The sequence below is a fragment of the Chionomys nivalis genome, chromosome 26, assembly GCF_950005125.1.
Source record: "Chionomys nivalis chromosome 26, mChiNiv1.1, whole genome shotgun sequence".
Lineage (NCBI taxonomy): Eukaryota > Metazoa > Chordata > Mammalia > Rodentia > Cricetidae > Chionomys > Chionomys nivalis.
In genome coordinates, this window is record NC_080111.1 from 36222683 (window position 1) to 36240775 (window position 18093).

An 18093-nucleotide genomic window follows, 5' to 3' on the forward strand; every position below is an offset into this window, starting at 1 on the left:
CCCCCAAGATTCCAATTTTTTGCCCATCAATCTTGTCTATTTCCCATAGCTGGGAGGATATCTATATGTTTTTCCTTGGGTTTACCCTCTTGTTTAGCTTCTTTAGGATCACAAATTATAGACTCAGTGGCCCCTATCCATGGCTAGAAACCAATTATGAGTGAGTACATCCCATGATCTTCTTTTTGGGTCTGGGTTACCTCACTCAGGATCGTATTTTCTATTTCCATCCATTTGCATGCAAAATTCGAGAAGTCATTGTTTTTTTACCGCAGAGTAGTACTCTAATGTATATATATTCCACACTTTCTTCATCCATTCTTCTATTGAAGGGCATCTAGGTTGCTTCCAGGTTCTGGCTATTACAAATAATGCTGCTATGAACATAGTTGGACAAATGCTTTTGTCATATGATAGGACATCTCTTGGGTATATTCCCAAGAGTGCTATTGCTGGGTCCAGGGGTAGGTTGATCCCAATTTTTCTGAGAAACCGCCACACTGATTTCCAAAGTGGTTGCACAAGTTTGCAGTCCCACCAGCAATGGATGAGGGTACCCCTTTCTCCACAACCTCTCCAGCAAAGGCTATCCTTGGTGTTTTTGATTTTAGCCATTCTGACAGGTGTAAGATGATATCTCAAAGTTGTTTTGATTTGCATTTCTCTGATCGCTAAGGAGGTTGAGCATGACCTTAAGTATCTTTTGGCCATTTTAACTTCTTCTGATGAGAATTCTCTGTTCAGATCAGTGCCCCATTTTTTAATTGGGTTAATTATCCTTTTAAAGTCTAGTTTCTTGAGTTCTTTATATATTTTGGAGATCAGACCTTTGTCTGTTGCGGGGTTGGTGAAGATCTTCTCCCAGTCAGTAGGCTGCCTTTTTGTCTTAATGACAGTGTCCTTTGCTTTACAGAAGCTTCTCAGTTTCAGGAGGTCCCATTTATTCAATGTTGCCCTTAATGTCTGTGCTGCTGGGGTTATACATAGGAAGCGATCTCCTGTGCCCATATCTTGTAGGGTACTTCCCATTTTCTGTTCTATCAGGTTCAGTGTGTTCAGATTGATATTGAGGTCTTTGATCCATTTGGACTTGAGTTTTGTGCATGGTGATAGATATGGGTCTATTTTCATTCTTCTACAGGCTGACATCCAATTGTGCCAGCACCATTTGTTGAAGATGCTTTCTTTCTTCCATTGTATACTTTTAGCTCCTTTATCGAAAATTAGTTGTTCATAGGTTTGTGGGTTAAAATCCGGGTCTTCTATACGATTCCATTGGTTGACTGCTCTGTTTTTATGCCAGTACCACGCTGTTTTCATTACTGTAGCTCTGTAATAGAGTTTGAAGTCAGGGATGGTAATGCCTCCAGAAATTCCTTTATTGTATAAGATTGTTTTGGCTATCGTGGGTTTTTTGTTTCTCCATATAAAGTTGATTATTGTCCTTTCAAGATCTGTGAAGAATTCTGATGGGATTTTAATGGGGATTGCATTGAATCTATAAATTGCCCTTGGTAGAATTGCCATTTTTACTATGTTGATCCTCCCAATCCAAGAGCAAGGGAGATCCTTCCATTTTCTGGTATCCTCTTCAATTTCTTTCTTCAATGCCTTAAAGTTCTTGTCAAATAGATCTTTCACTTCCTTGGTTAGAGTTACCCCAAGATATTTTATGCTTTTTGTGGCTATCGTGAAAGGTGATGATTCTCTTATTTCCCTCTCTGTTTCCATATCCTTTGTGTATAAGAGGGCGACTGATTTTTTGGAGTTGATCTTGTATCCTGACACATTACTAAAGGCGTTTATCAGCTGTAGGAGTTCTTTGGTGGAGTTTTTGGGGTCGCTCATGTACACTATCATATCACTGCAAATAATGCAAGTTTAACTTCTTCCTTTCCAATTTGAATCCCCTTTATCCCCTTATGTTGTCTTATTGCTATTGCTAAAACTTCGAGAACTATATTGAAGAGGTATGGAGAGAGTGGACAGCCTTGGCGTGTTCCTGATTTTAGTGGGATGGCTTTAAGTTTCTCTCCATTTAATTTGATATTAGCTGTCGGCTTGCTGTATATAGCTTTAATTAAATTTAGGTATGACCCTTGTATCCCTAATCTCTCCAAGACTTTTATCATAAAGGGATGTTGAATTTTGTCAAATGCTTTTTCAGCGTCTAATGAAACGATCATATGGTTTTTTCTTTCAGTTTATTTATATGATGGATTACATTGATAGATTTGCGTATGTTAAACCAGCCCTGCATCTCTGGGATGAAGCCTACTTGATCATAATGGATAATTTTTCTAATGTGTTCTTGGATTCGGTTTGCCAGAATTTTGTTGAGGATTTTTGCGTCGATGTTCATGAGTGAGATTGGCCGGTAATTTTCTTTCTTGGTTGGGTCTTTGTGTGGTTTTGGTTTTAGAGTTACTGTAGCTTCATAAAAGGAATTTGGCAATGACTCTTCTGTTTCTATATTGTGAAATACCTTAAGGAGTATAGGTATTAGGTCTTCTTGGAAGTTCTGGTAGAATTCCGCATTGAAACCATCTGATCCTGGACTTTTTTTGGAAGGGAGGTTTTTGAAAACCGCTTCTAATTCTTCACGACTAACAGGTCTATTTAGGTTGTTCACCTGGTCCTGGTTTAACTTTGGTATATGGTATTTCCCAAACCTATAATCACACATACAAACACATGAGACAGAAGTGCTTGATTTTACTTCATATAGCTGCATTCATTCTAAGTTCATCATGTAACACTGAGTTCATATTTTAATGATGAATTTTGAAGGCTGTACAAGTCAGAGTGACAAACCCTGAACTATGTGAGTACTAATTGAATCTTTGACTTTTGAAAACAGCAAGTTAGAGTGTAAGAATATCTTGGGCTTTTATAGGTCAGATGAGCACCTATAGGGCAATGGATCTTATATACAATATACCTAGCATCCAGAATCAAGAGCTGGATTCAAGAAAGCAACCACACACTTTACAGATTCACTTATACTTGTAAGAGACCATGCCCAGGTGGATTGATATCTTAAAGCTATTGACTGAAGGAGCTCTCACAGCACCTACCCATTTAACTTAATAAGAAATTCCAAACCTTATACAAAACTATGTACACAAGAAACAGATGTCAAAATAAAATTAGAATTACAACAAGCATAATCAATATTAAGGAAGGAATACATCCTAATGGTGTGATAAGCATTCTATCCTAAGGAGTCCATGTTGTAGTAGAAATGGCTTAACTAGATCATAAAAGGATAGTATGATGGCGTAAGTCATAAACAATCCCACACCAGTCTGGAATTATGATTAACAGGGTGGTATTTATTTAAAGGGGAAAAATCTTACAGATCACCGTCCCAGACAACAGCCCTCTGCGCAATTAGGAAGAACCGGAGCAGGAAGTAAAGAGAGCGAGGAGGGAAGTAGCCGCTTTTTTAAAGGGAAAGAGACCACGCCCCAATGGGCTGGTATCTCAGCGGCTATTGGCTGGAGGAGCAGAAGGACCTCCCACAACACCTCCCCCTTTTGTTTAAGTAAGAGAGTTCTAAACCTACTATGAAATTATATACAATAAGTACAAATATCCTATTCTAACTAGCTTAGGTCTTGTATAATAAATAGCTTGGCTAAGTCATGAGTGGAAAGTAACTACATTTATACAGTCTTCAACCCCATCAAAGATCTGAGAAGGGAAATAATTTTACCTGAGTAAATAGGAAGTGCAATCAAACAACTTCCAAAACATGTAACAAATCACAGAGACAACTAGCTACCTGGGCAAACACCCAAGGTCATGTTTGCAGCATTGAAGGAACCAACTTTGGCTAAGGCCTAACATAACTGACATACCATTTTCAAAGGCAAGAAACTTGTCAAAACTATCTTACCCTGTCTTGGCAGGATATGACAGTCCTGTTTTTTCCATTCACAGATACTCTGTATTTCTGTCAGTGGTTGAGGTATGGGCATTTCTTTGCCCAAAGGCCAGTTCAGCCAAGAAGAAAGGCTCCAGGTGGAATGTCTTTGATGCTCAACATTCTCTCAGGAATAGAGTGGTGTTGCCAGGAGCAATTGTGTCTCACTACCACAAAACTCTGAGTTAGATTAAAGGTCATTTTCTACAGCTCTTTAAAGAGGTTGAAGATTATCTATCTATACTGAGTATAATCTCTATGTATCTAAAGAACATGATTAGTCTAATTATAAATGACAAACAGAATACTATTGATCTATATAATTCTCAATACCTATCTAACTTAAAGACTAAGACAATAAACGACTGTGAAACAAATGAGGACAATGACGTCCAAATATAAACAATGTACAAATATACATTGCACATAGTAAATATATATCAATACACAAACAATATGTAAGTATGTTAATCAGAGGTAGAAGTGTACACTGAAATATGGTAAATATATACAATATATATATATATATATATCAATACAATATATGACAATACATAAAAGATATTTTTAAACAGAGGTAGAAACATGCATGCATACAATAGTCAATATAATTTCACTTTGTATCAATATATAAGAATCGATACCAATACATTTATCTCAGAACAATAACTCACAAGTACCAACAAGTACCAATCTATTATCCCTCTTTTTTTTTCAAATGATCCCTGAGCTTATAAAATTCCTTCCCCAACCCTCAACCATATACCAATTATAATCAACCCCTAAATGATGTCCCTAAACCCAAGGGCAAACATTTTGGGAGAGAGGATGTTGTCTTCTAGCTGTCATGGGGGCGACGTTCTTTCTGGGGGATCGTGTGAAAGTAAAATGATGGTTAAATTTCAAGATCAATGTCTTTTAAAATTGCAAATAGTCTCTGAGTATTTTGTGCAGGTCTGGCCAGAATGAGGTATAAGATGTGCACTGTTTCAGCTAACCAAGTTGGAACTGTCTTGTGCAGCTGGTACCCAAAACAGGTCTTGTATTAGCGCTATCAGTATCATGACGTCATATCAACCAGGTGGAGTTGTTGTTATGGGGTCCCATCTTCTTCTTGGAAACTTCAAATGTCACTTCAGGAAAAACTCATTGTTCATTGTGAAAACTTAAACATTAATCATATATATATATATATATTCAATGAAAGGCATGATAGATATATTCAATGAAAAGTATGATAGATATGAAGAAAAGCAAAGATGTTTTCTAAACTCATATTTCTTCCTTTTCCATATCATGGCTCTTGACATGAGACAGAATCTCCGGAAACTCTGGGTTTTTCTCTTATCAACATGCTTGGAATTGGAGAGGGACTGAGCCAGAGTCCAACTTCAAAACCAGCTCTATAAATTTAGAAATATGGCTTAGTATATTTTACTTACACAACCTATTCAGTTTTCTTGATAGTTCCTATTGGGCAAGTATTTTTCCATCTGTCAGTATCCAAACAACCAGGATCCCTTGAATTTTTCAAAGATGAGTGTTTTCCTGTGGAGATAAGAACAGAACCCTACTCCCATTCTATATGTTTTCCTTACCACCTGTATGAATATCATCATTGTGGATGAGTTGTCATTTCTCCTTTCCAAGTGGTTTCTCCTTTTCAAATCGAACCTTTATTAATTTTGATGGTATCCACATTTTTTCTTCTCCTGTGGAAACAAGAGCAAAACCCCTTCCCCAACGTAGCACATCTCCTGGCTTCCATTGAGAGGTCAGCACATCTTTGAAATAAATTGGTTGATTTAGTTCAGCAGACTTTTCCATTATCCAGTGTCTTTCTGCTACTGTCGTTCCTTTCTCATTAGTGTTAAGAAAAGTCAAGGTCAATAAAGCATCATGTAATCTATTTCTGGGGGTATTTTCATTCCATTTCTGTTCGTTCAGCATATCCTTTATAGTACGATTTGATCTTTCTATAACTGTCTGACCTGTGGGATTATGTGGTATACCTGTAATGTGTTTTATATTATAATAAGCAAAAAAGCGTTTCATTTTCTTAGATACATATGCTGGACCATTGTCTGTCTTTATTTGTGTAGGTATTCCCATGATGGCCATAACTTCCAATAGATGTGTGATTACTGAATCAGCCTTTTCTGAGCTCAGGGCAGTAGCCCACTGAAAACCTGAATACGTGTCTATGGTGTGGTGTACATATTTTAATTTACCAAATTCCATAAATTGGAACACATCCATCTGTCAGATTTCATTTCTCTTAGTACCCTTTGGGTTACTCCCTGCAGGCAACGGTGTTTGATTATAGAAAGAACAAGTAGGACATCTCTTTATAATGTCCTTAGCTTGTTGCCATGTAATGGAAAATGCTTTCTTTAGGCCTTTACTATTGACATGATGCTTTTTAGGAAATTCTGAGGCCTGCAACACGCTTCCAATTAATAATTGATCAATCTCAGCGTTACCTTGTGCTAGAGGACCAGGTAGACATGTATGGGACCGGATGTGTGTTATGTACATTGGACAAAGCCTATTCCTGATTATGTCTTGTACTTGGATAAACAATGAAGTCAACTCTGTGTCATCTGGTATAAATTCAGCGGTTTCAATATGCAAGATAACTCTTTCTGCATATTGTGAATCTGTAACTATATTAAGAGGTTCTTTAAAATCCCTTAGCACCATAAGAGTGACATATAATTCTGCCTCCTGGACAGAATTATAAGGGCATTGTTCCACCTTACTCAATTCATCTGACTTGTAACCTGCTTTCCCTGATTTATTTGCATCAGTATAGAACGTACGGGTTCCAGTTATTGGAGCATCACATACAATTTTAGGAAGAATCCAAGAAGTTCTCTTTATGAGGTTAAGTCTACCACTTTTGGGATAGTTGCTATTAATTTCTCCCAAAAAATTAGCACAAGCTCTTGGCCATGGTTCATTGTCTTCCCATAACTTTTTTATTTCTTCAGTAGTAAAAGTCACTATAATTTCTGCTGGGTCTATACCTGCTAGCAGACGAAGTCTCAGCTTACCTTTTATAATTAATTCAGAGACTTTTTCCACATAAGTTTTTAATTTTTTACTTGGTTTATTAGGTATAAATATCCACCTTAAAGTAATATCTTCCCTCTGCATTAGAATCCCTGTAGGAGAAATTCTGGAAGGCAATATGACAAGGATGCAGCTAAGATTTGGGTTCACCCTATCCACATGTGCCTCCTGTAATATTTCCTCAATCATTGTCAGTTACTTTTCTGCTTCAGCTGTCAGTTTTCTTGGACTATTCAAATCTTTATCACCATCTAAGGTTTTGTTTAAATGAACTATTAGATCAGGTGTTATCCCAACAGCTGGTTGCAGACTGGAAATGTCTCCTAACAATCTTTGGAAGTCATTAAGAGTCTTTAGCCGGTCTCTCCTACTTTTTGCCTTTTGCATTTTAATTTTCTCTAACCCTATTCTGTAACCTAGGTAATTAATAGAATTTCCTCTTTGAATCTTTTCAGGGGCAATTTGTAATCCCCACCTAGGCAAGACTTTCTTTACTTCTTCAAACATCCTTTCTAATGTATCTTTATTTGAATCAGATAACAAGATGTCATCCATGTAATAATAAATTATGGACTTGGGGAATTGTTTAGGAATTATTTCCAATGGCTTACTTACAAAATATTGGCACAATGTAGGACTATTTAGTATACCCTCTGGAAGGATAGTCCATTGATATCTCCTATTAGGCTGAGAATTATTATAAGTAGGCACTGTGAAGGCAAATTTTCTCTATCCTTTTCTTGTAACGGTATAGTGAAAAAACAATCTTTCAAATCAATAACTATAAGAGGCCATCCTTTTTGTAATATAGAAGGCAAAGGAATTCCAGATTGTAGTGGGCCCATAGGTTGAATTACCTTGCTGATAGCTCTTAAATCTGTCACCATTCTCCATTTACCGGATTTCTTTTATACAACAAACACAGGACAATTCCAAGGGCTGGTGGATTCTTCGATATGGTGAACATCTAGCTGCTCTTGCACCAGCTGTTCCAATGCCTGTAGTTTATCTTCAGCTAGAGGCCACTGTTTAATCCATATTGGCTTCTCAGTTAGCCTTTTTAAAGGTAGGGCTGTTGGTACCTCTAAAGGTCTGGTATTTGCTGTATGTTCTTGTACAGCCTGAATGGCTGGTGACCTTTTCCCATAATACCTCATCATATCCTTCCCAGAATTATGAGTTCCTGGAACTACAGGAATGTTAATCTGGGTATTCCATTGCTGTACCAGGTCACAGCCACATAAATTTATTGCAATATTGACAATATATGGCCTTAGTCTTCCTATTTGCCCTTCAGGCACTATGCATTCAACCCATTTTGTGCTTTGTTTTACACGAGATAGTGTTCCAGTTCCCAGGAACTGAACATCTACCTCTTGAACAGGCCAATTCGAATGCCAAGATTATGGAGTAATGATACTTATATCCGTACCTGTGTCTTATAAGCCTTCAATAAAAGTGCCATTTATACAGACTCTTAGCTTTGGTCTTTGATCGTTAATAGAAGTCTGCCAAAATATATGTTTACTCTGTCCTACTAGGTTTTTTGACTCATCCTCCATGCTTAATTCATCATTTAGACCAGTATTACTTTTTACGGCAGAAATTGGAGCTTTTAATTTTCTTGGTGAGGCACGTTCTCCACTGTGACTGGGAATGACTGGGCCACTGTTGGCTTGGGGGCCTGCAAGAGGCCCCTCAAGGAGTTTCCCAATGGTATCAGGTTGCCTTGTCTGTCTGTTGTGGACCTGCATTCATTGGACCAATGTCAGCCTTTACCGCATCTCCTACATATACCTGAAGGCCGAGGTCTCTTATTTTTGTCATTCCCTGAAGGAATATTATTCCTAGAAATCCTTTGCCTGCAATCCCTTTTCAGATGTTCTAATTTACCACAATTAAAACACCTGGCATTTTGATGTCTCCTCATTGCTTTGGAAATTGCTTCTCCTACCCAAGATTAATCATTATATCTAAACGTCTCAACATTCATTGTATGCTGAATCCATTCATCCATAGGTGCTGATCTAAACTTTAAAGGCCCGATTATCTTTTTGCATTCTATGTTTGCATTCTCAAAAGCTAGATATTCAAGAAGTAGTCATCTAGCTTCTGGTTCTGTTACCCCTATTTCAGAGCCTTAATTAATCTTTGCAAAACGTCAATAAAGTGTTCTCTCTGTCCCTGCCTAATTCTGGTATATGATTCAACCCTTTTTGCTGGATCTTGTAGCCTATTCCAAGCATTTAAAGCTGCTTGGTGACACAAACACAGTACTTCATCATTATAAAGAGCTTGGACCTGTGGATCAGCATATTCTCCTGCACCAAGAATTTGATCTTGGGAAACCTCCACACCTTTTGCTCTTCCTTGCTGTTCCATATGTTTTGATTCTTCTCTGAAATAGATTCCAAACATCAAGAAAGGTCCATTATCTAAAACTGCAGACACTAACTGATGGAAATTGTGGAGGGTAGCTCTAGAATTAGAAGCCCAAGTCCTTATCATTTCCTTAACATATGCATAGTGCAAGACAAAGGTAACAATAGCTTGCTGAATTTCTTTTAGATCATTCATTGCTATTGGCAGCCATCTAGCGTCTCTGACTCCCTTTGAGCTTTTAGAAGTTGACGCTTTGTCAGAATGAATTACAGGGTATGTCGCTAAAACCCTGGGTAAGCCAGTTCTAATAGCTGGTAGTGGCATTGTATCCTGTCTTTGTGCCTTCTTACTCTGTTCACCAGCTTCAATAATTTCTTCAATCATTTCAAGTCTTTTTGTTATTGTCTCTTTTGAATCCTGAATCTCCTGACCTGCATGAGTTTCTAGTAAAGATTGTATGGTTCTTAGGAGTGCTATATTCTTCCTAAATGATAGAATATTCAAAAGAATACTGAAACCTAGTAACCAGTAAATTAAGTTATCCCCACAGTCATATAAACCTTGCATGGTATAACCCATTGTTTTGGTAACCAAAACAGTAATATTCGTGTTGGAAACGAAAACTGCCATATTACCTATTATCCAGCAGGTATCGCTGTTGCCAAGTCATGACGAAAACGGGGTCCTGTTTCAGTGTCCGCCTATTATTTGTTAAAAACTGGGAAATGCAAGTTGCTCAACAAAGTAAATGTAATTAAATCAATTCCGTACACGGAACCATAAACCCAGAATCCAGGGGTAGAGAAGAGTAACCTGGAAGCCGTGTATGCCTCCAAGTGACAGAGTCGTCCCAAGGGGTTGCAGCTTTCGGCCCGGTAACCACGTGCTCTGGTTCGCTCTGCTTAAGAACTGCGCTTGCAAGGGAGATTTGAAAACGACTCAGAAAAGAGCAAACCACGTGGGCAGAAACTATGCGGGCCTGTGGAGTTTAAATCCACGTAGAGAGGCTGGTATTTCAGCGGCTATTGGCTGGAGGAGCGGAAGTACCTCCCGCAACAGATAGTAAGTATGATTATCTCATCTTCAACCCCATCAAAGGCCTGCAAAGACAAATAATATTACTTGAGCAGGCAGGTAGTGCAGTCTAGCAGCTTCCAAAAAGTGTAGTAGATGACAGAGACAACTAACTGAGCAATCAACCAAAATCTCATCACAGTGTTGAAGAATAATACTTCATATCTAAATATAAAACAATCTTTAAACAACTATGCAGTAAAGCAGGACAATGACCTCAAAATGTATACAATGTATAAAAATCTTGATCAGAGGTAGAGTTATATAATGCAATATGATAAATATATCATAAAATTGTGCCAATAAAAATATGTTTTAAACAGAGGTAGAATCATGTATTTATACAATCTGACAAAATAACCTTGTATAGTTGTTACAAATATTCTAAATAAAAATATTAATATTCTACATAATAAATATAATTTGAATTTGTGTCAATATACAAAAGTCTATACCAATGTAAATCTATAAATAATATTTTACAAGTATTCCTTCTATTACAAACTGTTATTATTAGTGTGAGTAAGTAATCTATTATCCAATTCCATTTTCCCTCTTTGAGATTGCTGGGTGTACATAATTTCATCTAGCCCTATATGAGTAATAATCAACTCTTAAATGTTGTCCCTGACTGTGAAGACAAGCTTTGTTGGGAGAGAGAATGGCATCTTCTAGAATTTCTTCCACATGTCATGGGGGCGATGTTCTTTCTATGGGATATTATAAAGGAAAATGACGGTTAAATTTCAAGATTGTTGTTTTGGATAATTGCAAAAGATTTCTGAGTATTTGATTGGGTTCTTCTGAAGTTCTTATGTGGAATTCTGGCCAGAACGTTGTAAGAAGGTGCCTCATATCTGCAGCTTGTACCCATAAATCGGTCTCAGTGCTATCAGCATCATGCCATCATATGAACCAGGAAGAGACATTGTGGGACCCCAATGTCTTTTTCTTGGAAGCTGTTCTTTGTTGAAAATATAAACATTGTTCATGTAAACATATTTTCAGTGAAAGATAAGATATAGACAAAATGGGCATGAAGGAATGTAAAATGCTCCTTTAAAATTGATCTTCTCTCTATACCATACCAGAAGGCCGTTGACATGAGACAGAGTTTTGAATTTTTCTTTTAACATCATGCTTGGATTTAGAGAAGGATAGACATTGTCTAATTCTAAAACCATTTCTGATTCTGAAGTAGAGGTGTAAACACAAAAAGACATCGTCTAAAGCTGTAGCCTATACAAAGCACCTAACAGATTGTCTCTCTGGGGGTGTGCTTCCTCCTGGTTTACAGGTCAGTATCTGCACCCTTCCTGAGATACAAAGCATACAGTGTGACAAACAGAACCAGAAGAGACAGATCAGCTACTACAGGTGAGGGAAAAATGGAAAATATTCCAGATAGTGAGAATAGTGTAAGCCATGGCTTAGAGGCCGCAGCAAAGTCAGCAGGACCTTTAGAGCCATTCATCCCTGTGCCATCAGAGCAGCAACAGCACACATCTGCCCTAAGCCAGAAACTCTGGAAGGAAAACACACTGTGTTTTACCAGTCTTCCAAATAATTCCAGTATGTGTGTAAGTTTTAGGACCTCTGATCCAGGCTACCAGCTCTCAAATGCTGTTTGCAGGTTGCTTCTCTGTGATAGAATAGGAGGTGAAGTGGACGTAAGTTCAGATAACTTTGGAAGTGCATAGTCTACATTGCATTTGGAGAGCTTCCAATAAACATTATCCATTTAAACGTTTTAAGAAGTCCTACAGTAAAGACCTATATTTCTCATTCAGCTGTGGCTCTCTGTGATTCTGCCTATTCATACTTCCGTAAATACCCTCTTAGGGATATTATCCTCACTATTTACATGGATGTGATGTAATCTACAGAGGAATAGGAGACTGTCCCCAAGTCACAGAATGTGTATCCATGTTGGAAAAGACCTTAAACATTTTTGTGTTCTCAATACACTGCATCCTCTGTCCTTCCACTCTACTGTGTATCCAGGCATAACTCTGCATTATGTAGCCCAGAATCAGGACAAAAGTCTCTGCATTTATCTTGAAGGAATTTTCTGACTACTCATCCCTGGAAGACCTATTCTTTCCTCTGTGCTCAGTTATGTACCTGGTGACCCTCCTCGGAACACCGCCTTAGTGGCTGTGTGCATGTTGGACCCCTGCCTACACACACCCACATACAATTTCTGAGTAATATTTCCACTTAGAAAATCTGCTATATATCTACTATTGTGCCTCTGATGCTGTTCCACCTACTCTCATCCTAGAAGATAATCTTCTCTAATGGCTGTGACATCCAGATGCATCTGAGACATTCCACAGGCTCCACAGAATGCCTGTTGCTTATCATCACGGTCTGTGATCACTACCTTGCTATTTGTCAGCAGCTCAGGTACCTGTGCACATGAGCCATAGGTTTTTATTGATGCCTCCAAGAGCCTTCTGGGTAGTAGTCTACCTCTTCAGGTTGTTGACAGAAACAGTCATTGTCGTGAGACTGTCACTGTATGGCCACCAAGTATTCAGAAAGTTCACCTGCAAGGTCCTGAGTGTGCTGAAGATGGCCTGTGGTGACACATCAGTTAGTAATGACTTTGTCCTTGTGGATGCCATCCTTCTGAAACCTCTACTCAAGTACCTCAATTGTCTTTCCGACATGCCAATCCTGGTCACCTTCCTAAAGGTGCTCTCAGCCAGCAGGACCTGCAAATGCTTTTCCACCTGCTTGGAGCACCTTGCTGTGGTCCTATTTTTCTATAGTATCATCATGTTTCATGTACATGAAACCGATGAACACAAAGGGCTATATCTCTAACATGGTCTTTACAGTCCTCTGCATTGTGGACTTCACACCCATGAAGCAGTCAGTGATCTCCAAAGATAGGGATATTGACTTTCTGTCTGTGTCATCAAATGCCAATACCAATGCAGGGTAGATTATAGAATTATGGGGACCTCCACTGTAGAGACACAGTCTAAGTCTCACTAAATCTGTCAATCTGACTCTCCAGTTTTCTCCTGTCCTGAACTTGTCTGAGCTAGTGCCCAGCATTTTAATGTGATCTAATCTCAAGACTTCAGCCTTCGCTAGGTTCCTTCATTCACAACTATAATACCAGCATTTGTGGGGCTAAAGCAGATTGATGGTTAAATTAATGTCATCCTGTGCTACATAGTGTGATCAGTACCAAGAAAATAAATAGATACTAGACATTAGTATTTCATTTCTTAATGTGTCCTCAGTGGGGCCCTGGGAGTATCATTTTAAGTACTATTTAAGAGTGCATCATTTCCTGACTGAAAGTCACAAATGGCTCCTCACTGCTCTCAAAAAGATGTTCATCAGCAGGACCGCACAGCTGCCTGCCTGCCTGCCTACTTAGTTCCTAGCCTTCTTCCAGCCTTCAGTCACACACAATTGACAAATATGTGTTTTGATCTTCTCTAAACTCCCTGCTCCACAAACACTTGTGTTCTTCTTGTGAGGCAGTTATTATCAGCACTCATTCAAAAACACTTGAACTTTCTTTCCCTTTAGGCTCAAAGCCATTTTCACCTCTCATTATCTCCCTCCTGTATCCTTGGTTTCTAATATTGTTTAGGGCCAGATGACATTTTTAAAAATGTATTTTTATTGATTTCTATTGAATTCTACATTTCTCTCTGATCTCCTCCCTGCCTCTTCCCTACCCACTTTAGCCTTCCCACAAGGTTCACAATGGGACCTTGATCTTAATTTAGTCAGGAGATTCTGTCTTTCTCTACTTTGCCTGTAGATTAGATCTGTGTAAGTCTCTTTTAGTGTCCTCATTGTTGGTTAATTTCTTTGGGATTGTGGTTTGTAGGCTAGTTTTCTTGGGTTTATGTTGAAAAACTACCTGTGAGTGAGTACATGTGATAATTGTCTTTCTTTGTCTGGGTTACCTCACACAAAATAATGTTTTCCAGCTCTATCCATTTTCCTCCCAAATTTAAGGTGTCATTATTATTTTTCTGCTGTGTAGTACTCCATTATGGAAATTTACCCCATTTTCCTTATCCATTCATTGATCAAGGAGTATTTAGGTTCTTTCCAGGTTCTGGCTATGACCAACAATGCTGCTATGAACATAGTTGAGCACGTGTCCTTGTGCATGTTTGAGCATCCTTTGGTTATATAGGCAAAAGTGGTATTACCTGGTCTTGAGAAAGGTTGTTTCCTAATTTTTTGAGAAACCAATATACTGACATCCAAAGGGGCTGTACTATCTTGCATTCCCACCGGAAATGCAGGAATGTTGCCTTTATCCCATAACTTCTCCATCATAAGTTGTCATCAGTGTTTTTGATCTTGGCCATTCTTACTGGTGTAAGATCGAATCTCAGAGTTGTTTTGATTTGCATTTTTCTGATGACTAAGGATGTTGAACATTTCCTTAAGTGTCTTTCAGTCATTTTAGATTCCTCTACTGAGAGTTCTCTGTTTAGTTCTATGCTCAGTTTTTTAATTGGATTATTTTTTTCTTTTGATTAGCAATTTCTTGAGTTCTTTGTATATCCTGGAGACCAGACCTCTGTATGATGTGGGATTAGTGAAGATATTTTCCCATTCTTCAGGCTGTCAATTTGTCTTATTGACCATGTCCTTTTATTTACAGCTTTTCAATTTCAAGAGGTCCAATATATTAATTGTTTCTCTCAGTGTCTGTGCTGCTGGGGTTATATTTAAGAACTGGTCTCCTGCGCCATTCCTCCAAGTGTACTTCCCACTTTCTCTTCTGTAAGGTTCAGTATGGCTGGCTTTATGTTGAGGTCTTTGATTCATTTTGGACTCGAGTTTTGTGCGTGGTGATAGATACGGGTCTATTTTCCTTCTTCTACATGTTGATATCCAATTATGCTAGCACCATTTGTGAAACATGATGTGGGAGTCTTCTGTTTTGTGTTGATTTCATTGGTTAAATAAAGAAACTGCCTTGGCCCTGGTAGGACAGAAAATTAGGTAGGTGGAGTAGACAGAACAGAATGCTGGGAGAAAGAAGCTGAGTCAGTCAGTCGCCATAATTCTCCCACTCCAGACAGATGCAGGTTAAGATCTTTCCTGCTAAGCCAGCTCGTGGTGCAACACTGAATATTAGAAATGGGTTAGATCAATATGTAAGAGCTAAGGGTTAAAATTAATGGGAAAAGCTGTGTTTAAAAGAATACAGCTTCCGTGTAATTATTTCAGGTAAAGCTAGCCATGTTGGCAGCTGGGTGCCAGGAACGCAGCCCGCAGCTCCTATGGGGAAACAGAGTGTCACCCAGTGTGGTAATGAACTCCACGTAAAACCTGAGAGGGCTTAAAAGCAGATAGAGAATTTAGGACAGCTTTTTGCTGTTTTGGGGTTGTGTGCTTCAAAGAAATTGTCCTGACTCAGTAGCAGGAAAAAAACTGGCTGTTTTAAAATGCAGGCTTTCTGGGCTCTGCCGCCATTGCAATCTCTCTCTGGCTTCTGCGGGAGACAGAGACTTTGAATGGAGCATTTGGTGTAAATTGGTATGATTTGTTTGATGGCAACTAGACTCGCTGTGTGCCTAAAAGGAAGTCATTGCATGCTACAGCTCAGAGGCAAAAGCAGGTCCACCACGCTACTGGTGCAATGTGCAAGGGTCAGAGTCACAAGCAGCTGTGCCATGTTGGACCAGGTGGGGCAAGCAGGCAGTACCTGTTTTTGACCTAGGAATGTCACAGCTTAGATTCTTAAGCACTTAGTGATTTAAAGGCATAAAACAAAGTGCTCCTGGATAGTAAAAATATTACAGATTCACAATAAAACAGATTTCAGACATAAATGACCACCAAATGAATTACAGTGCTAGATGAGTGTATGTAGACTTGAGAGAGAAGAAAAAAAATAAAGAGAATAATGTTAAAATAGTAAAGTTTTTAAAGAGACAGAATAAAGTAAACTGATAGAGTAAAAATAAGCCATGTAAAAATGGAAAATTCACAGAGAGTCTGGATTCTTTGTATTATTGTGGTTTCTTTAAAATGTTTGACTGTAAAAGAGCTAAATACAGAGAGACGTTTCATTATATGGGCTGCCAAGAATGGATATCATAAGGATATTATGATTTCAGAATATGGGTCTAAGGATATGATGCTTTGAACAGGGTCCTCTTTTGTTTTCACAAAGGATGAGACTCTGTGGATCGCTTCTATCCCAATATGGTATGATAGACCATGCCCTCCAGAAAGGTTGCTGTGAACACCCTCAAAAAATTACTTCACTCAACTGCTGACTGAGATGAATCTAGCACACAGGTTTTACCAAGAAAGACTGAAATAACAGCGCCACCATTCAACAGGAAGCAGTTTGGAGAGAAAAAATCTGCGCCCATGTTCCCAAATATTGTTTATAAATGTTCTTTTACATTGAAAGGAGGATATGATATAGATATGAATAATTTGCATTGATATGGATTTTAAGGTCAATTTTGTTGTATGTATATGTATTTCTAATATTGATTAAGGTATTGTGATTGCGTAGTTCATTTAAAAATGTAATGTATAATTAGGAAATGTAGGTTGCTAAAGGATAATCTTCAATAATAGTAAAGCTTGTAGTCATGTTAGTTAGATTTTCTAGATACATAGATATATTTCAGTTAGATAGGCATTCTTCATATCTTTCAAAAACTACAGAATATGGCTTTTTTTTTGGTTTTTTGAGAAAGGGTTTCTCTGTGGTTTTGGAGCCTGTCCTGGAACTAGCTCTTGTAGACCAGGCTGATCTCGAACTCACAGAGATCCTCCTGCCTCTGCCTCCAGAGTGCTGCGATTAAAGGCGTGCGCCACCACCGGCCGGCCCAGAATATGGCATTTTATTTTATTTTTTTATTCTTTTTTAATTAAAATTTCCAACTGCTCCCCGTTTCCCATTTCCCTCCCCTCCTCCCACATATTGCCCCCTCACCCCGCTACCCTCCCCCTATCCCCACTCCACTTCTCCTCCCCCTAGTTCACTCCCCCTCCCTCTCGATACTGAAGAGCAGTCCAAATTCCCTGCTCTACAGGAAGACCAAGGTCCTCCCACTTCTATCTAGGTCAAGGAAGGTGAGCATCCAAACAGGCTACGCTCCCACAAAGCCAGTTCATGTATTAGGATCGAAACCTAGTGCCATTGTCCTTGGCTTCTCATCAGCCTTCATTGTCCGCCTTGTTCAGAGAGTCCAGTTTCAACCCATGCTTATTCAGTCCCAGTCCAGCTGGCCTTGGAGAGCTCCCAATAGATCAGTTCCATTGTCAGAGAGGGTGAGTGCACGCCTCGTGGTCCTGATTTCCTTGCTCATGTTCTCCCTCCTTCTGCTCCTCATTTGGACCTTAAGAGCTCAGACGGTTGCTCCAAATTGGGTCTCTGTCTCTCTCTCGATCCATCGCCAGATGAAAGTCCCTGTGCCATTCTCCTTGGCCTCTCATCAGCTCTCATTGTCCACCACATTCAGAGAGTCCGGTTTTATCCCATGTTTTTTTCAGTAGCAGTCCAACTGGCCTTGGTGAGCTCCCAAAAGATAGCCCCCCCTGTCTCAGTGGTTGGGTGCACCCCTCATGGTCCTGACTTCCTTGTTCATGTTCTGTCTCCTTCTGCTCCTCAT

The 18093-nt window shown here is 38.9% G+C and overlaps 1 pseudogene; it reads left to right on the forward strand.

The window, feature by feature from the left end:
* The first annotated feature begins 12478 nt into the window (after positions 1–12478).
* Positions 12479–13412, forward strand: LOC130866875 (olfactory receptor 13J1-like; annotated as a pseudogene).
* The last annotated feature ends 4681 nt before the right edge of the window (positions 13413–18093 follow it).